A 15,647-nucleotide genomic window follows, 5' to 3' on the forward strand; every position below is an offset into this window, starting at 1 on the left:
TGCATGGTGTTTTTACCACCAGATTCATCAACTAGAGCATTTTTAAAAGGATCGTGGAAAACAACCACCTAATTCACATTCTATGGCCTCTAATTGTGCAAGCAGTACATTTTAGAAACCCTTTGTACCGAGGAGTCTTCATTTGTGGAGCATTTCATTTGCTTATACAGTAGGCAACAGTGCTTAAATAGTGTAATTATTATGTGTTTCTAGTTTGCTTCGAATTTTGATTCAATCAGAATTCCTAAACCTGACAGCCTATAATCAAACAAAGGGAGTGCTCTGGAAGCGAGGGATTAACAGAGGGGAATTAAACTGTCGTTTTGAAACAGCTTAGACCAGTATGAAAGCCCATTTAGGAGTCTCTCCATAAATATCCCTTTTGTTTTGTCTAATTGCCGGTTTGAATGTATCAGACTCATCAATGGGATTAGGGTTAATAGATGTTTGGTCACGCAGAACATGCAGAGGAGGAATCTGATACACACACACAAAAATTGCACTTAATGAGCTTAGCAAATGTTTGCCATATTTTTAATGAACCCTGGGGCTGTCATTTAGAAATGCTTAGCAACAGCTTTTCCATCCTTGAAAATAGAGCAACTGAAGGACATTAACACTAAGTACACTGTAAATAAGAGGAGCTATTTAAAGACACCAGCCAGGAGGAGGAATGATGATATTTTTCTGTCTGAGCGCCAGTGATACTTAACACTCTGGGTGTGGGTTCAGTATGTGACAACAGAGTTGGGTGGTTCGAGTTTCCCGAAGGGCACTGCGGGGCGTGAGGTTTTTGCACAGGATCAGGTAAACTTTTTTTTTTTTTCCTAAGTTAAATCTGTTTAGGATCGAATCTCCCACCCTCCTACACCTACCCCTGCTTCTGTTTTCGCACCTTCCTCCTGCCCTTTCCAAGTATTCGTGTATAGGCTTTTTAAAGAGGAGGCTATGCATTTGCTGCCACTTCCCCAGGCCCAATACTGCACTGGCCACGAGGCCGGCTGCTCCTGTAGCTCAGCCAAGCGGGCCGGAGCAGCAAGCTCTTGGGATTGATTACTCAGAAGATTGAATGATCCATCTTTGGAGCCCTTGGGATTTGGCTCCGAAACCAATGCAGTCGGCGTAATGGGGACTTATTGAAGAAGGCCATGTGGCTTGTGCTCTCAGAGCACAGGCTGAGCCTAAAAGAATCAGGTTTTCCTTGGGGAAGGTTTGATTTGATAGAGCACGAAATGCAAGTCCAATGGATTATGGTTAGAGCAAATGAAGGATATCTTAGACCCTTAGTTTTCCACAGAGCCAATTGATTTCAAGGACTTCCTGCTCCCTGCCACCTCTCCTCCAGCCCTGCCTCTCAAGGAGCAAACATAGACACCACCTCATTAAAAAAAAAATATTGTGAACTAAACACAGCCACCTTTCAGCTTTGCTGGAAAATGAACAACCCTCCTGTGATAGCAGCTGTACTTTTGTGTTGAATGATGAGGTCATAATTCTTATTAGGAGAGAATGGAAAAAAAAAAAGGTTATTTCTAGTATTGTATAGGAGCTTTGTAAAGCCTACAAAATTAGAAAGTTTTCTTTGGAGGAAGCAGGTTGAGGAAAATTAGCATCATGAGAGAAAAGGGCCGGTGTGTTTTGTTCTTGTGGTCGCGGTGGTGGTGATGGTGAGGGTGGGGATGTGTGTGTGTGTGTGTGTGTGTGTGTGTGTGTGTGTGTGTGTTGTATGTTTGCGTATCTTGTTACTCATTTGCCATCAAGTGCTCCTTGCCCTCAAGCAACTATTAGAAAGCCTGGTTTGATTAATGAAGCTAGAGATATTACCAAAGGCTTTATGGCTCTGTAGTTTAAAAACATTGTCAGTAATAAGCTAGGTCACAGGTCCACAACCAAAATACCTACAGAATCTAGATTGGTAATATAATGGAATGAGTCTAGCTAAATGAAGTATTAAGGAATGGTGGAGACTGTCACAGACTAGAAACCACACCTGTCCCCTCCGAAGAGGGCAGGATGCTCTGCTCTTCAACCCCTCTGCTCTGTCTCAACTTTACCATCTTCCTGGCTTCTGGATTTTGAGCTTGATTTTGACTTTCATACTACTGGTTCACTGACTTTATCTTATCTTTAGGCTTTAAGACACCAGCTAGCATTTTCTCTCAATTCCTCTGAGCACCATCCTACATCCAGGTCACTCGGGTGAATGAAAGAATGAGTGAGTGAATGAATGAATGCCCTACTGTTTTTTAGCACCAGTGTGTGTGAATCTTCTTTTTCCTCCTTCCTTCCTTGCTTTGCAGCTTCTGTCCTCCCTTTTTTTTCTGCATATATACAGATAAGCAAGAAATAGACTCTCTGCATTGTAGACACTATATAATATAGACAGAGTGATTCAAACATTGTAACATGGCAGGTGCTCTGGCTGCAACATGACAGAGGCCAGAGGGAGAAAGCAGGGGTCCTGTGAGTCTCCCCGGGTAGTGCCAGGGAAGGAATCACCAGCGGCCTGAGTGTGTGAAGTTGTGTATAGGCATTTGCCAGGAGGACAGTATTGAGAAAAATACTCGATATAGATAGGGCAGCTTAGGCAAAGGCATTGAGTGTGAGAATATGGCTTCCATGGAAAGTAACAAGCCTGGCTATAGATTGAAGGAATTGCAAGTAAGAGGCTAGAGAGGTGGACACTAATTAAAGCCTTAAGTTTGGACCTTATCTTACAGGTATTGGAGAACCATTGAAGGGTTTTCCATTTTCATATCATATTCAGGAATTATTTAGCTCTTCAGAAGAAATTCAGCTGCTAACGCTTATTTAGATTTCAAACTCTAATTAAAGGTTCTGCTTTTCTCAGAACCTTTGTGTCTGCATGTGTGTATTTAACATTGGGTAAAAATCACAGATTGCTGAGAATATTCAGTGAATGTCCTAGGGTCTACTCTCCAAGGGAACAATCTGAGGTTCCTTAATTTCATAGTTGGGTACCTACAGATGTTCTTCCACTTCACTTGTAGAAAATGTGCTTAAGCTGTTTTTTGTACTCCTAAATTCCCTTTACAAGGAGATGCTCAAGTGTGGCTTGACATTAAAGCCAAAAATTTTCTACTACTGGCCAAGCAGCTGAACCTAGAACAGAAAAAACCCTCTGCCTATCTTTCTGCATGCTTCCCTTTTCAGGAATGGTGTTTGGCTATTGAATGGACACCACCAGTTCATTGAAGACAATGTTTTTACTTTTGTCATTTCCAAAATATTTGTGTTAAGGCGTGTTGTATTGTCCTGCCAGTTCAAATCAATGCAATTAGCACTTTGAATGTCTAAATGAAGACATGGCAGTGTGCTATGTAAGGTGGACTTACAGAGGCTATGCCATCAAGTTCTTTTCTTAAAAAGTTTATAATCCCTCAGGAACAATGATGGGGCTACTTAAAAAGGGGTAGGGAGAACTTTTGGGGAAAAAGCCATATTTTTACAAAAAACAAAGCAAAACAAGTGTCTTCGTTGCTTGAGACTTTTCAGTTTTAAAAATGTATCAGCTAAGACATTAGAAATCCAATCAGTTCTTTTTAACTTTTGTAAAAAAAAGTTAAAAAGTACAACATTTAAGTCAGAAATTCTCTTTGTGAGTGGAGCAAGGAAAAACTGGGTAGAATTCTTAGGCTAGTGTGTTTAGGCTGAGGTTAGGCTTTTCGGGGTATGGGGTTGGCCCTGCTCGTAAACTTTGTAAACGAAAGCCTCACCATGGAGCTTTGAGTGTCTCAGAAATTTAATAAACAATTTTAATGTAAGGCCAGCATTACAGGGGAAAAAGCTAGTTTACATTCTGCTTGTCTTCCAGAAGACTTAAATATATTATAAATATGATAAAATTAAGAAAAATGAGTATTTTAAAACCTTATTAATTTTATCTATTCTTGAGTTTCTTTAAGACTAATTTAATATCTTTGTTTAAAATTTTTAATTTCTAAAAATTGTGGTAAAATACTCATAACATGGGATTTATTACTTAAACATTTTTAAGTCTACAGGCCTAATTTGCTTCAAAATAGGGGAAAAAAGCTTGCTGTGCCAAACTATTCCCTGGAGGAGATCATTTTTAAATGTTTGTATTTAGGTTGGAAAATGAAAAAAGTCCTTTCTTTCCAATAAAGTCAAAAGAGGGAAAGATGGGAACTTCACAGTAAAAAACAACACATTAGCTTTGGACTTCTTACTAAGAGGGTCAGAACAAAGGCCTTGGCTGTAAAACGCCCACCCATTGTGAAATGAGACTGCCATGTCCGTGAAGAAGAGGTGGGAGTGGAGCAAAGGTTTACAGCTGACTGGTTTGGTTTTGCCTCCTGCTGATCTATGGCTGCTGATCTGTTTGGGTCTTTTCGGGAAGGGGGCAATGTTTGGCTTATTTATTCTGACAGGAGGCTAGATGCTATTTCCATCTGCCTTGGAGTATTTGAGGAGATAAATGTCTGCCACATCCTGATGAATGGCCTCTATGGTTCATTGCCACAGAAACTGAGTTATGGCTCCTATATTTCATTTAAGAGAAAATTTCAGCCATCCAAAGTATGCGCTGCAGCCTTCCATTTGACCAGGACAGCAAAGTGTTTTTCCGTATAAAGGACAAGGTTTGCACAGTTGCACCTTAGGGGGATTGAAAGGTAGGGGATAAATAGAAAGCACTCCATAAGTCAGGCTACTAAATCCAGTGTAGCCAATTTAAAATACGAAAAAGAATCCAGGGAACAGAACCTAACAGTTCTGTGTCCTGGCTGAGTTTAAGATCATCTTTTCCTGTGAACTCACATCTTCAGTCAGTGGAAATCATTCCAGAGAACATTATTTTTAAGAATAAAAAAGAGGGAGCATATAAATTTAAATGCTATCAAAAGTATCACAAGATATTTACTTTTTAAGATATGTGAAAAAGACACAACTTGTTGGCCCGTATACCAATTATATGTATCAGTGCATTGAATGAAAATTTATTCTAGACACCAACAGATTTTCAGATACCAAATGGCAAGGGGATTATAATTGTAAATAGGTTTGTCATAACCTAGTATACAGAGGCATATATATCCTGTATCCATCACTTACTGATATATGAACACCTACATATCTTGAGTGGCTTGTACGGATGGGGTGGAGTATTTGTAGCATGAAAAGGGGGAAATATTTCGGGGTAATACAGCCCAGTGGAATGTGTGAAATCAGTACCTCTCGGGAACATGTGCTAGTCACCAGGACCTTTGGGGAAACAGATAAAATAAGGAGGAAAGACCAGAGAATGTTTGCATTCTTGTTAGCAAGGAAATGAGGTAAGCCAAGAATTCACTTGGGATTTAATCAAACTGCAGAGAAAGTCCATACATGCCAAACTGTACCTTTTCTGGTTGTCTGGGCATTGGGGCCATACTTTATGAAAAAGCTGTTATTATGAGACAAAACAAAAAGCTTACTCAGATAAAACGATATCTGAATGAATGCTAATTTACAGGTGAAGCCCAACCATGGTCCAGCCAGCTCTATTTTGCAGGGATGGTCTGGAGAGAAATGTTAGAAAGTTAACAGACCAAAGGTTAGGACTTGGGGAAAAAGACTTGGAGTTATGTACACAAGAGTTAATTTAACTCTGCATTCAACAGAACTTCTAGGTATGATGCTTATCTATGGTTTCTCTGACTTTGGTCAGTTGCAGACCCATGTTCCCTTGCCTAATTTAAACATACACCACTTGATCCTTACTGTAAGCAACATTGGGTGAAGTGGATGCTCATCCACCCAGTACCCTATGTAAGCTGGTGTGGGACTGAAGCAATTGCAACAGCACATTGTTCCACCTAGGGTGTGTGCGTGCGCATGTGACTGTGAGTGTGTACGAGTAAAGTTTCCTATAAATCTAACTTATTTTCCCATAAACTGGAGACTGAAAAAAAAAAAAGAATACAACCTCAGAGTACTTGTTCTTATGCTAATATGATGGGACAGTATAATTTGGAGCTGAATTGTGAACACAGTTTATACAATTATTAACCTACAGAAAGAACCCCTACTTATGAATTACATGTGACTTCCCCCAAGAAACCTTCTTTAATGCTCTCATCCACCTTTCCCCATCTTTGAATATTGACTTTTCTGCCCCTTTCTCCTATTGTCAAAATATTCTGTGCATGCCTCTGTTATTGTACTGTCCAGATAATAACTGGCTTGCCTTTTCAACTAGACTGTAAATTACTTAAAATCATTTGCATTCCACAATACTAAACATACTGAACACATAGTAGGTGTATTAGTCCATTTTCACACTGCTGATAAAGACATACCCAAGACTGGGCAATTTACAAAAGAAAGAGGTTTAATGGACTTACAGTTCCACATGGCTGGAGAGGCTTCACAATCATGGCAGAAGACAAGGTGGAGCAAGTCATTTCTTACATGGATGGCAGGAGGCAAAGAGAGAACTTGTGCAGGGGAACTCCTCTTTACAAAACCATCAGATCTCATGAGACTTATTCACTATCACAGGAAAGACCCGCCCCCATGATTAAATTACCTCCCACGGGGTCCCTCCCACAACAGGTGGGAATTCAAGATGAGATTTGGGTGAGAACACAGCCAAACCATATTGGTAGGTGTTCAAATAATGTTGAATGAATGGATGTTTACAAATAAATCCTTCTGAACCTCAAAGGAAAAGCTTGTTGTGTCCACTGCCTCCAAGATCATTGTTTCCTAAATGGATGTAAAAGGGCTATTTCAAAGCAGAGGTGAAAAGGAAAAGAAAATCCTATTTATCAAGTTGGAATATATTTCTAGTTGATGAATGGTAGAAAATAGGCTATCCAAGGAGTGACCGACTATAGATTTCTGCTAATTTTGAGTGCTGTGGACTTAGAATCTGGGCCAATTGTTGCATTTGACTAATTAAACTCTCAAGGAAAGGCTTGGCATGACCACAATTCAGGCAAGGTAGGACAGATAATCCCTATAGTCTTAAAGCAAAGCAGGAGCCCAGGGGGTAGCAAGTATCCCTGGGTTCAAATCCTGACATCACCACTTAACGGTAGGAGTAATAAGACCAATTTTCCATGGTATTTTAAATGTCCAAGAGGATGATGCATATACAGAGTATTAGTTACTCTTCCTCTGTGTCTCAGAAGGTGGTTTGAATTGTGTCAGGTGCTGTGAGTCCTGCCCAAATTCTCCTTCTCTGTTCCACCAAGTTCCTATTCTACAAAGCAGACCCTGTAAGAACTTTCAGGGAGTCTCACTAGTCCTTCAACACCAGCCACGTCATTACAATGAAATGAATTTTCATTTCTCCTTCAACATATAACGCATATGCTTCTTAAATGTTCCCCTGTATCCCAATCAATAGAAACTGAATCTCAAATAATACACTGAAGGAGGCTCCCTATTTAGAAAACTGAGATGCATTTCCTCTGACTTTGATCAACACCACTCTTTCAGTCTTGCTGGTTAGCCTCTTTAAAAACACCCCTACTCCGGGGAAGGGGAAGATTGATCTCACTGAAGACGTACAGCTGCATCTTTGAACTGGTTTGTCATTGCCTAGATTGTGGCAACAACTCCTCAAGATTGAGAGATGCACAATTTGAATATTGGAACTTGAGGCCAAAATCTATTACTGGTAATGTTGCTTTACATCTTTCCTGTGAATTATTATAGATTTTCAAAAGAAACTAAAAGTACACCAATGGTAGCAAAGCAGAATTTGCTCTAACTTTCCAATTGCTGCTAGTTTCAATAGCCAGTTCACAACAACTTTCTTTATTCTTTTGGGTTGTTTTATTTGAGCCTCTTTTTATCTGCTTATCAGATAGACATGGATAGACACCTGTAAATCAGTTAGCTTCATCTATATTAGACATTTTTTTGTATGTAAATGATCACATTAAGGTGAATGCAAATGTATCTCACCACACCTTTTCAGAAGCATAAATTTAATTTTTTTAAATTTCATATACATGTGGGTTTACGAATACCTCTGCTCTTATTCTTGTTTTTGCCTGTCAGAAGATCAATGATGCATCAAAAATCACAACAAGTATTTATAAAGAAAACAGATAGGATCCATTAGGTTTTATGCCCCTGCTTTTTGAAAGTATAGTTTCTCAATATCAATTTAAATTGGACTTTGATTTAATAACTCATCGAGGGTTGGATACAATTTCAATTGAGTAATGCTAATATGGATAGAAGTTGGAGCCAGGCCAACATAATTTGAGTGCCAAGGGACCACACCTAATTATCGTTACCCAGCCTGAGATGTGACGCCTTGTCTTCTGAAACCAGCTGAAGTGAGGGGAAGCATGCCAGGGAGAGGGCATGCCAGTTTGCCCTTACATGCCCTAAACTTGCTGCCTAGGTTGATTAGCGGAAAGAACATGGGCTTTGTCGACAAACCTCAGATTGAATTCTGGCTGTTGCACTTGTAACCTTGAGGCCTTGAGCATATTACTTAACCTCTCTGAGTCTCAGTTTCCTTTCCCATAAAACAAGGATTATACCTCCCCTGCAGTGCTGTTTGTAAAGATGAAATGAAATACAATAACTCATGTCTGATCACTAGGCCAGCACACAGTGGCTCCGCCAGACCTATTCGTTCCTTTGCTTCTTTTTCTTTCTGAGTAGATCAGATTAATGCAGAGCATTGTTTTTAGCAAGTTATTGAAAACAGCTACTTCTATATAATGATGCCGAGATTCACGAGGTCTTTAATACCGTGAACAGGGATACTCATGAAAGTTATAGAGAGGGTATATGAATTAGAGCAGGATTGTTTCTTAAAATATTCTCTCATTTTTCTTCCTTTTAGACAAGAAAAGGAAAATTACCCCATAGAATAAAAATGGATTCTGATTTCCCTACCTCTCCTTTAATTTTATTTATTTGTTCATCTCTTTCATGTCAAAATTTTTATTTATTTATTTTCGGCAGACTAGAGAACTTGAATCAGAGCTTTAGAGAACAGAGCAAATTGCTGTCGTCATTCTCCATCCTGGGCCAGTCTGATAGTTTCCTTGAGGCAGATCTCCTTTGTGATGGTCTCCTGTAAATCAAGCACAGGGATGCAGTTGCATGGGTCAGCATGTAAAATAACATGCTGTCCGCATAGAACGCGATGTGCAAAGTACCAGCATAACTTGACATCCATGCCCCTTTAACACCTGTTTCCATAGCTACACTGTAATCCAGACATTTGAGAGGCAGGCTTGCCTCTGCCAGGCCTGTCATTTCAGGGAAATAAATTAAGAAAGCTGATGACAAGGCCTGGATTATACAATTTCTTTAAAGTACAAAGCAGACCTGAAATCTAACCAGGAACGAACAGAATTCAGATAAAATGGATAAAATCCATTTCCGGTAACCTTTGGAAGAAAATTTGAATGCAGCCTCCTTTATACATTTTGTTCCCCAACTCCCAGAAGCAGCATCATATGTTACACCTGGCAGCCGTATTTGTGGCACCATATTTTTCTTATTTTTAAGCGGTGATACCATATTTTTTAAAACGAAACTTTGGAAAAAATAAACAGATGGGAAGATACTGGTGGCGGGGGGACATGGTGCAAAGAGAAAAAGAGAGAAAGATGGAGTTAGGCAAGTGCTAAAGGGCAGAGCGTCAGTATCAGACACTGAGATATTTGCATATTCACAATATGTTTCTGGCCCAGAGCACGCTTTTCTGGCATTCTGTATGTATTTCTAGGTCTCTATATTTATCCATGTCTCTGGCTACATATGTAAGACTAACTTTAGAGGTGATGTGTTTGCTGGATGCTTTGCAGTGGTACTTGAGGAATTTCATGTTAAATATGCACTGGCAGCAGGAATGAGCTGCTCTCACATAGGAAGGGAAATAGGAGGGAGGTGGGGACCCCAGCCATGGTTCTGCAGCGTGGTGGCCAGCTGGAGACAGGGCCTTTCAACACTATTTTCATCAAGTGGTTCTGAGCCAGTTCATTTATTTTTGGATTCTCCTTAATTCCAAATGAAAGCAGGTGATACTAAAATCAGACTATGCTGCATGAGAACAACTACCCTCCTCCAAAAGACCCTCATCACGCTATTTTTCACCTCGTGGAATCCAGGTAATGCTTGCTTGCTTGAGTGCATTTATCTCCTTATTTAGTATGCAGGGGAGAAGGTTGTTTTGGAAGCAAAGAAGGTAAGGAGAGACTGAGTTTGAAGAAGGGGTTATTACAAGGATATGTGCTCTCCCAGGGACATGGCACTCGCCATTACGGCAATGTTCTCATCACTAGTTGCTTTATTTTAATGTCCTTTTCTTCATGTTCATGGCTGTCCCAGGTAAAACGGATGACTCAGCCTGATGATTATTTTTGGATCATCGGTAAAATTTACTTTTGACTCAATATATTAAAAACTTGTTGGATTGCGTATAATATTAAACATTGCCTTTTAGTGATATTCTAAATTTAGTATTTTATTTAAAGTTGCTTTACAAGAGAAAATTTGCCAGTGGGTTTGCTCTGATTAGGTGAATCTCTTTTCTATATTGAAAAACAAAAGATAAAATTTATGAAGTAAAATTATTAGGCTGGTGCAAAAGCAATTGTGGTTTTTGACATTAAAATAATGGCAAAACCTCAATTAGTTTTGCAAACTAACACATGAAAACTGAAGAAAACCATATATTATTAACTTAAGGTGATATGTGTGTATGCATATATATACACATATATACATATACATATATATACACATATATACATATACATATATATACACACATATATATAGTATATGCACACACATTTAGTTTTTTTTGTTCATACTAAAGTTTTATTTACCTTAATATGAACAAAAACAATTAACTTTAAGTTAATATAATGGAGGTCATATTTTGAAATGTTTTATTGTGCTTTAGTCCTTTACTTTTGCAGTTATAAGCTCTTAATTCATTCCACCCAAAGCATGCATCTGCACAGGGACTGTGGATAGAACATGACGGATGATATTCAATGTGCAACCTACGACGACTATGCAGTGAGAAAAAAACCTGTAAGACAGGCTATTGACCTGAAAGAAGACTTTCTATTCCAGCCTAGAGAAGCTACTTCTCTAGCCCCTGATGTCGTTGACAGGCTTACCTGCCTTAGGGAGTAAATTTTGATATAGTGGCGGTATAAATAATGTGATCCCCCTTCCAGACTCAGGCAATGGTAGGAAGGAGAAGAAAGAGAGAAAGAAGAAAGAAGTGAAGATAATGAGTTCTGAGTTTCATCTTTTCTGGCTTTCCTCCAACCTTATCTTGTAGGCTATACCATGCATTCTGAATCTGAGATGCCACCATATCAAAGTCTCATGGTGGCAGAGAATGTGCTGAGGGTCCCCAAGACCACTTCCAGGTTCAGGGATTTGCTAGGAGGACTCGCAGGGCTCAGCTTGTGGTTGTACTCATGGTTATGGTTTATTACAGTGAAAGGATACAGAGTAAAATCAGCAAAGAGAAAAAGGGCCTGGAACAAAGTTTGGTGGAACCAGACCCAAGCTTCCAAGAATCTCTCTTGGTGGACTCTCATTGGATGTACTTGATTCTCATGGCAACGAGGTGTGACAACACGTGTAAAATGTTGTTTACCAGGAAGCTCATTAGAAACTCAGTACCCCGAGTTTTTACTGGGAGCTGATCATGAAGGTATCGTCTTCCTGGCAGGTGCCAAATTCCAGGCTCCCAGAAGGAAAACAGGTCTTCAGCAAAAACCACACTGTTTGCACAATAGTTGAGAGACAGTGATCCATTCTTATTAGTTAATATGGTGGAAATCCTCCCAATATCCAAGTCCTAGACACTAGCCATGGGATAACCTTGTAAGCAGGCCTAAGGATAGCAGTCTCAGGCTTGCTGTGACTCTTTTCTGCATAGAGGGTAATCAGGCAGAGAGGCTCTGGGATAGGCTTTCCTGGCAGCCTTCAGTTCTCAAGTGGCATGAGTGCTGTATTAAATGATCATGGGATTGCTGTGGAGTTTGCTGTGCAATGGGATTGATTGTGCAAGACAGGCTGGGATGGGTGGGGATCACTGGTCCAGGTGGACAACTCAGCAGTTAGGATCTGTAGCCAGCAGGAGTAAGGGGGGACCAAGTTGTCCAGGGAATACCATCCAGAACCTTTCCCAAGGAAAGGCTGAACATTACCTAGTGGACTGTTTAAGTTACAGATCATTGCTTTAAGCTAAAATGCATACTCAATATATTTTTTCTCCTACTCACCAGTGTATAGTCATTTGGGGGAACAAATCCAGGTTAGAGACTGAATAAAGAAATCACATTTCCCCCCACATCTGCATTGTAATGTGACTTAAATTCTGTGCCTTTACTGTACTAGTAATTTTTATTTAATTTGTGAGAAAGGGTACTGAAGATATTTTCCATTTCACTATCCTAAAGTCCTTTTCCCCTTTTCGATATCTGCCAAAACTAAGGACATTTTGCCACTAGGTGATGGTACTTTCCAATGTGCTTTAAATTCAAGGTCCAAGATACATCCAAATATAAAGCTCTTTTAAAGCCACTACGTGATAGTCTTCAAAAATGGCTGCCCACAATCCTATACCTTCCTTACCCCCACTAAGGTAAGGAGTCCTGATTCATCTAGTTCTCCTTCCATGAAAACTGGGTAGGCCCTTGTGATTTGCTTTGATCGATACAATGCAGCGGGAATCTATAGTGTAATAGTCCTGAGCTGTCTGTTTGAAGCCTGACAGCTTCCTCTTTTTCCCTTGGGAAGTCTGCTGCCATGTAAGAAATCCAACCACTCCTGAGACCACCGGGCTATGACTGTGTCCAGTTATATATTTGGCAAGGCCATGGGGAGAAGTACTTAAAGCCCTGCCAACAGGAAGAAGAAACGCCCCAGACCTGTGACCCCAGCGGAGCTGTCCACCAGGTTCCCAGCCATCTGCGTCATCCCAGCTAAGACTCCAGCTTTTGTGGAGCAGAGACACTCTTGCTATGCAAATTCCTGCTCTACAGATGCACAAGCAAATGAAATGGCTGTTATTTTAAATCATTAAGTTTGGGGGTAGTTTGTTATGCAGCAATAGATAACTGAAACACAGAAATTAGCATTTTATTTGCTGATAAAACTAAAAAGGTAATCTAAAAAAACAAACACAAATGTTCTTTACCACCTATATGAAAAAGCTTTAACTTATGCTTTTGGAGCCAAATTATCCTTTAAATAGCCTAAGTTTACCAAATCTTAAAGTCCTTTTCACATTAAAACGTCTTAGGGCTTTTGACAGTACAGAGCAGGGAACTTTAAAATTTAGTGTCTGTTTTTTGAAGTAGGCAGTAGAAAATTTAGCATTAATTCTGTTACTCAGAAATCATTAACTATGTTAACTGCTTTGGTTAATTGGTTACTGATTTTTGCCTAAGAAAACATTTTTTACTTTTCATTATACAATTTTTCAAAAATATACAAGATAGGAAATTAGTATAAGGAACCCCCCCGCCACGAACACTTCAGTTGACATCAATGATCAACATTCTGTCATTCTTCTGAGAAATCAATCTTATGATCATCCTTTTCATGTAGATTTCCTCCTAGGCACTTTTGTCTGAACCGCGTGGCACAAATTGGCAGAGAACAAGGAAAAGAAGAAAAGAGGAAGGAGAAAAGGAGAAAAGTCATTCTACTGAAAACTTAAGAATCTCTTTTTTCATTCTCTTTAATCAGATGACTTATTTCTCCACTTAGCACTCTAGTTAGTGAATCAAGGAATATTGACTCCAAAACTGAAATAAAGTGATTAGCCTCACTAAATCCCTAGCAATAACTGCAGTTCAGACTTTAATAAGTGCCTCTGATATAAACACTTCCAGAAATTATTTCTCAAAGGGCATCCTCTTGCAGAAAGGTTTAAACAAAATTTAAACAAGATTTTGAACATAGATTTACAATAGTTTCATGACAAAAGCTATGGTTTAAAATGTTTTAGAGTTGCTGTGGGTTTTCGACTGAGGACATAGTGTGTTATACATTAGCTGTTTAATGTGTTCAGTTGTTGAATCCAAAATTGCTTGGAAGGTTTAAACGTTGGCAGCCTTGAAAAAAACACTAGTCGGTGTTCCCAGCGCCTAAATGAAATCAAAGCAAACCTAATCATTTTCTTTCATATGACTAATAAAGATGTGAAAAAACAAGCTTCAGTTTTACATTTGAGCAGCAATCTTCTTAATTACATCTGGTTACAAAATGCAAGGCTATGGTTCTTCTCCATAGTTGTAAAATGAAAGCTGAACGTTTATGTATTCCTTCTTCTGCATCATGTGACCAGGGTGGGCCTCATAAGAAGAAGGCAATGGGCCAACCGGAAATTTAATAGAGACCCTGTTTCTCTTTCTTTATTTGTTGGGGGTGGGCGGGGGGAGGTGGAAATCTTTGTCAGAGTTGTATTTGTCTTGGGGTCAGAGTGTTCTCTCTCAGTTTATGAATATGTGGTGGGACAAAATGAAAGTATAGATTAGATAAGTATAAGTAGGTAAAATAGGAATTTGCTGATAGAAGGCTGCTGAGCATTTTGGCAGGCCTAATGGTTTTGGAAAGCTTTTTGTAAGGCCAAGCTGATTTTGTTTGCTTCTAAAACAATGATAGGCCCTGAGTGTTAAGCTGTAAGATACCTGCTTTTATAGGTATTTCCCATTGAGGTAAATTAATCGTATACTTCTTTTTGAAGGTTCTTTAAAAAATTAAATTCTCATGGACGTACAGAGAGCACCATGAAATATCAGCACTCTTAGATGTCATAAGTTTCTTAATTATGGTTTGCAAAGAACATCACACTAAAAGAGGAATATCTGAATGAAAGTTTTGACTAACTTTTCTCTAGTGAGTCTTGTTGCTATATTGCTACATATGCTTAGATTTTTTATGCAATGGTCAATGTCTTAGTTGTTTTATATGTGAACTAGAGCTAATAAAACCTGTACTATCTACCTGATATTATTCAAAAAAATTAAATGACATTAACCAGTGGCTTGAAAACAGGTTGAAAAAGTTCAAGTAGAGGATGAAAACCTGATTGTGAACATTAGTGTTATTTATAGAGTGCTATGTCATGCCAAACAGAGGTTAGGAAGGGGAGTTTCAAAGAAACATGCCAAATGTTACTATTAATATAGACAAGATTGTAATTCTTAAGTAAATAATTTGTTTCCAAGACTAGGAAAATAGATAAAAATGAAATAAATACATGGATTTTGTCATTTTTCTTTCCTTACTATTAACATTCATTGGTAGATCAGTAGGTATTTGGTCTTTATTCAAAGAATATATATGCATTGTGTGCAAACTTACACATACACATTGATTTTCTAGCAACTGGTAGAGTCTGATAACACTAAATACAACAATCTAAAGGGATATCATTGATGTAAAAAGTTAGAAAAAGAGTTCTATAAAGGACTGAGCTCTACTAGGGGAAATATATCACTATAAGAACTTGCTTAACCTTCTGTTTCTGTTTTCTATTACTGCATAATGAACCACCCCAAAATTTAGTAGCCTAAAACAATAACTATTTTATTGCTATAATTCTGAGTGAGGAATCATGGCTGGGAGCAGTGGGGGCTGGCTCATTTCTGCTTCACATGGGT

This window comes from Hylobates moloch, unplaced genomic scaffold (genome assembly GCF_009828535.3).
Source record: "Hylobates moloch isolate HMO894 unplaced genomic scaffold, HMol_V3 SCAFFOLD_10, whole genome shotgun sequence".
Classification (NCBI taxonomy): Eukaryota; Metazoa; Chordata; class Mammalia; order Primates; family Hylobatidae; genus Hylobates; species Hylobates moloch.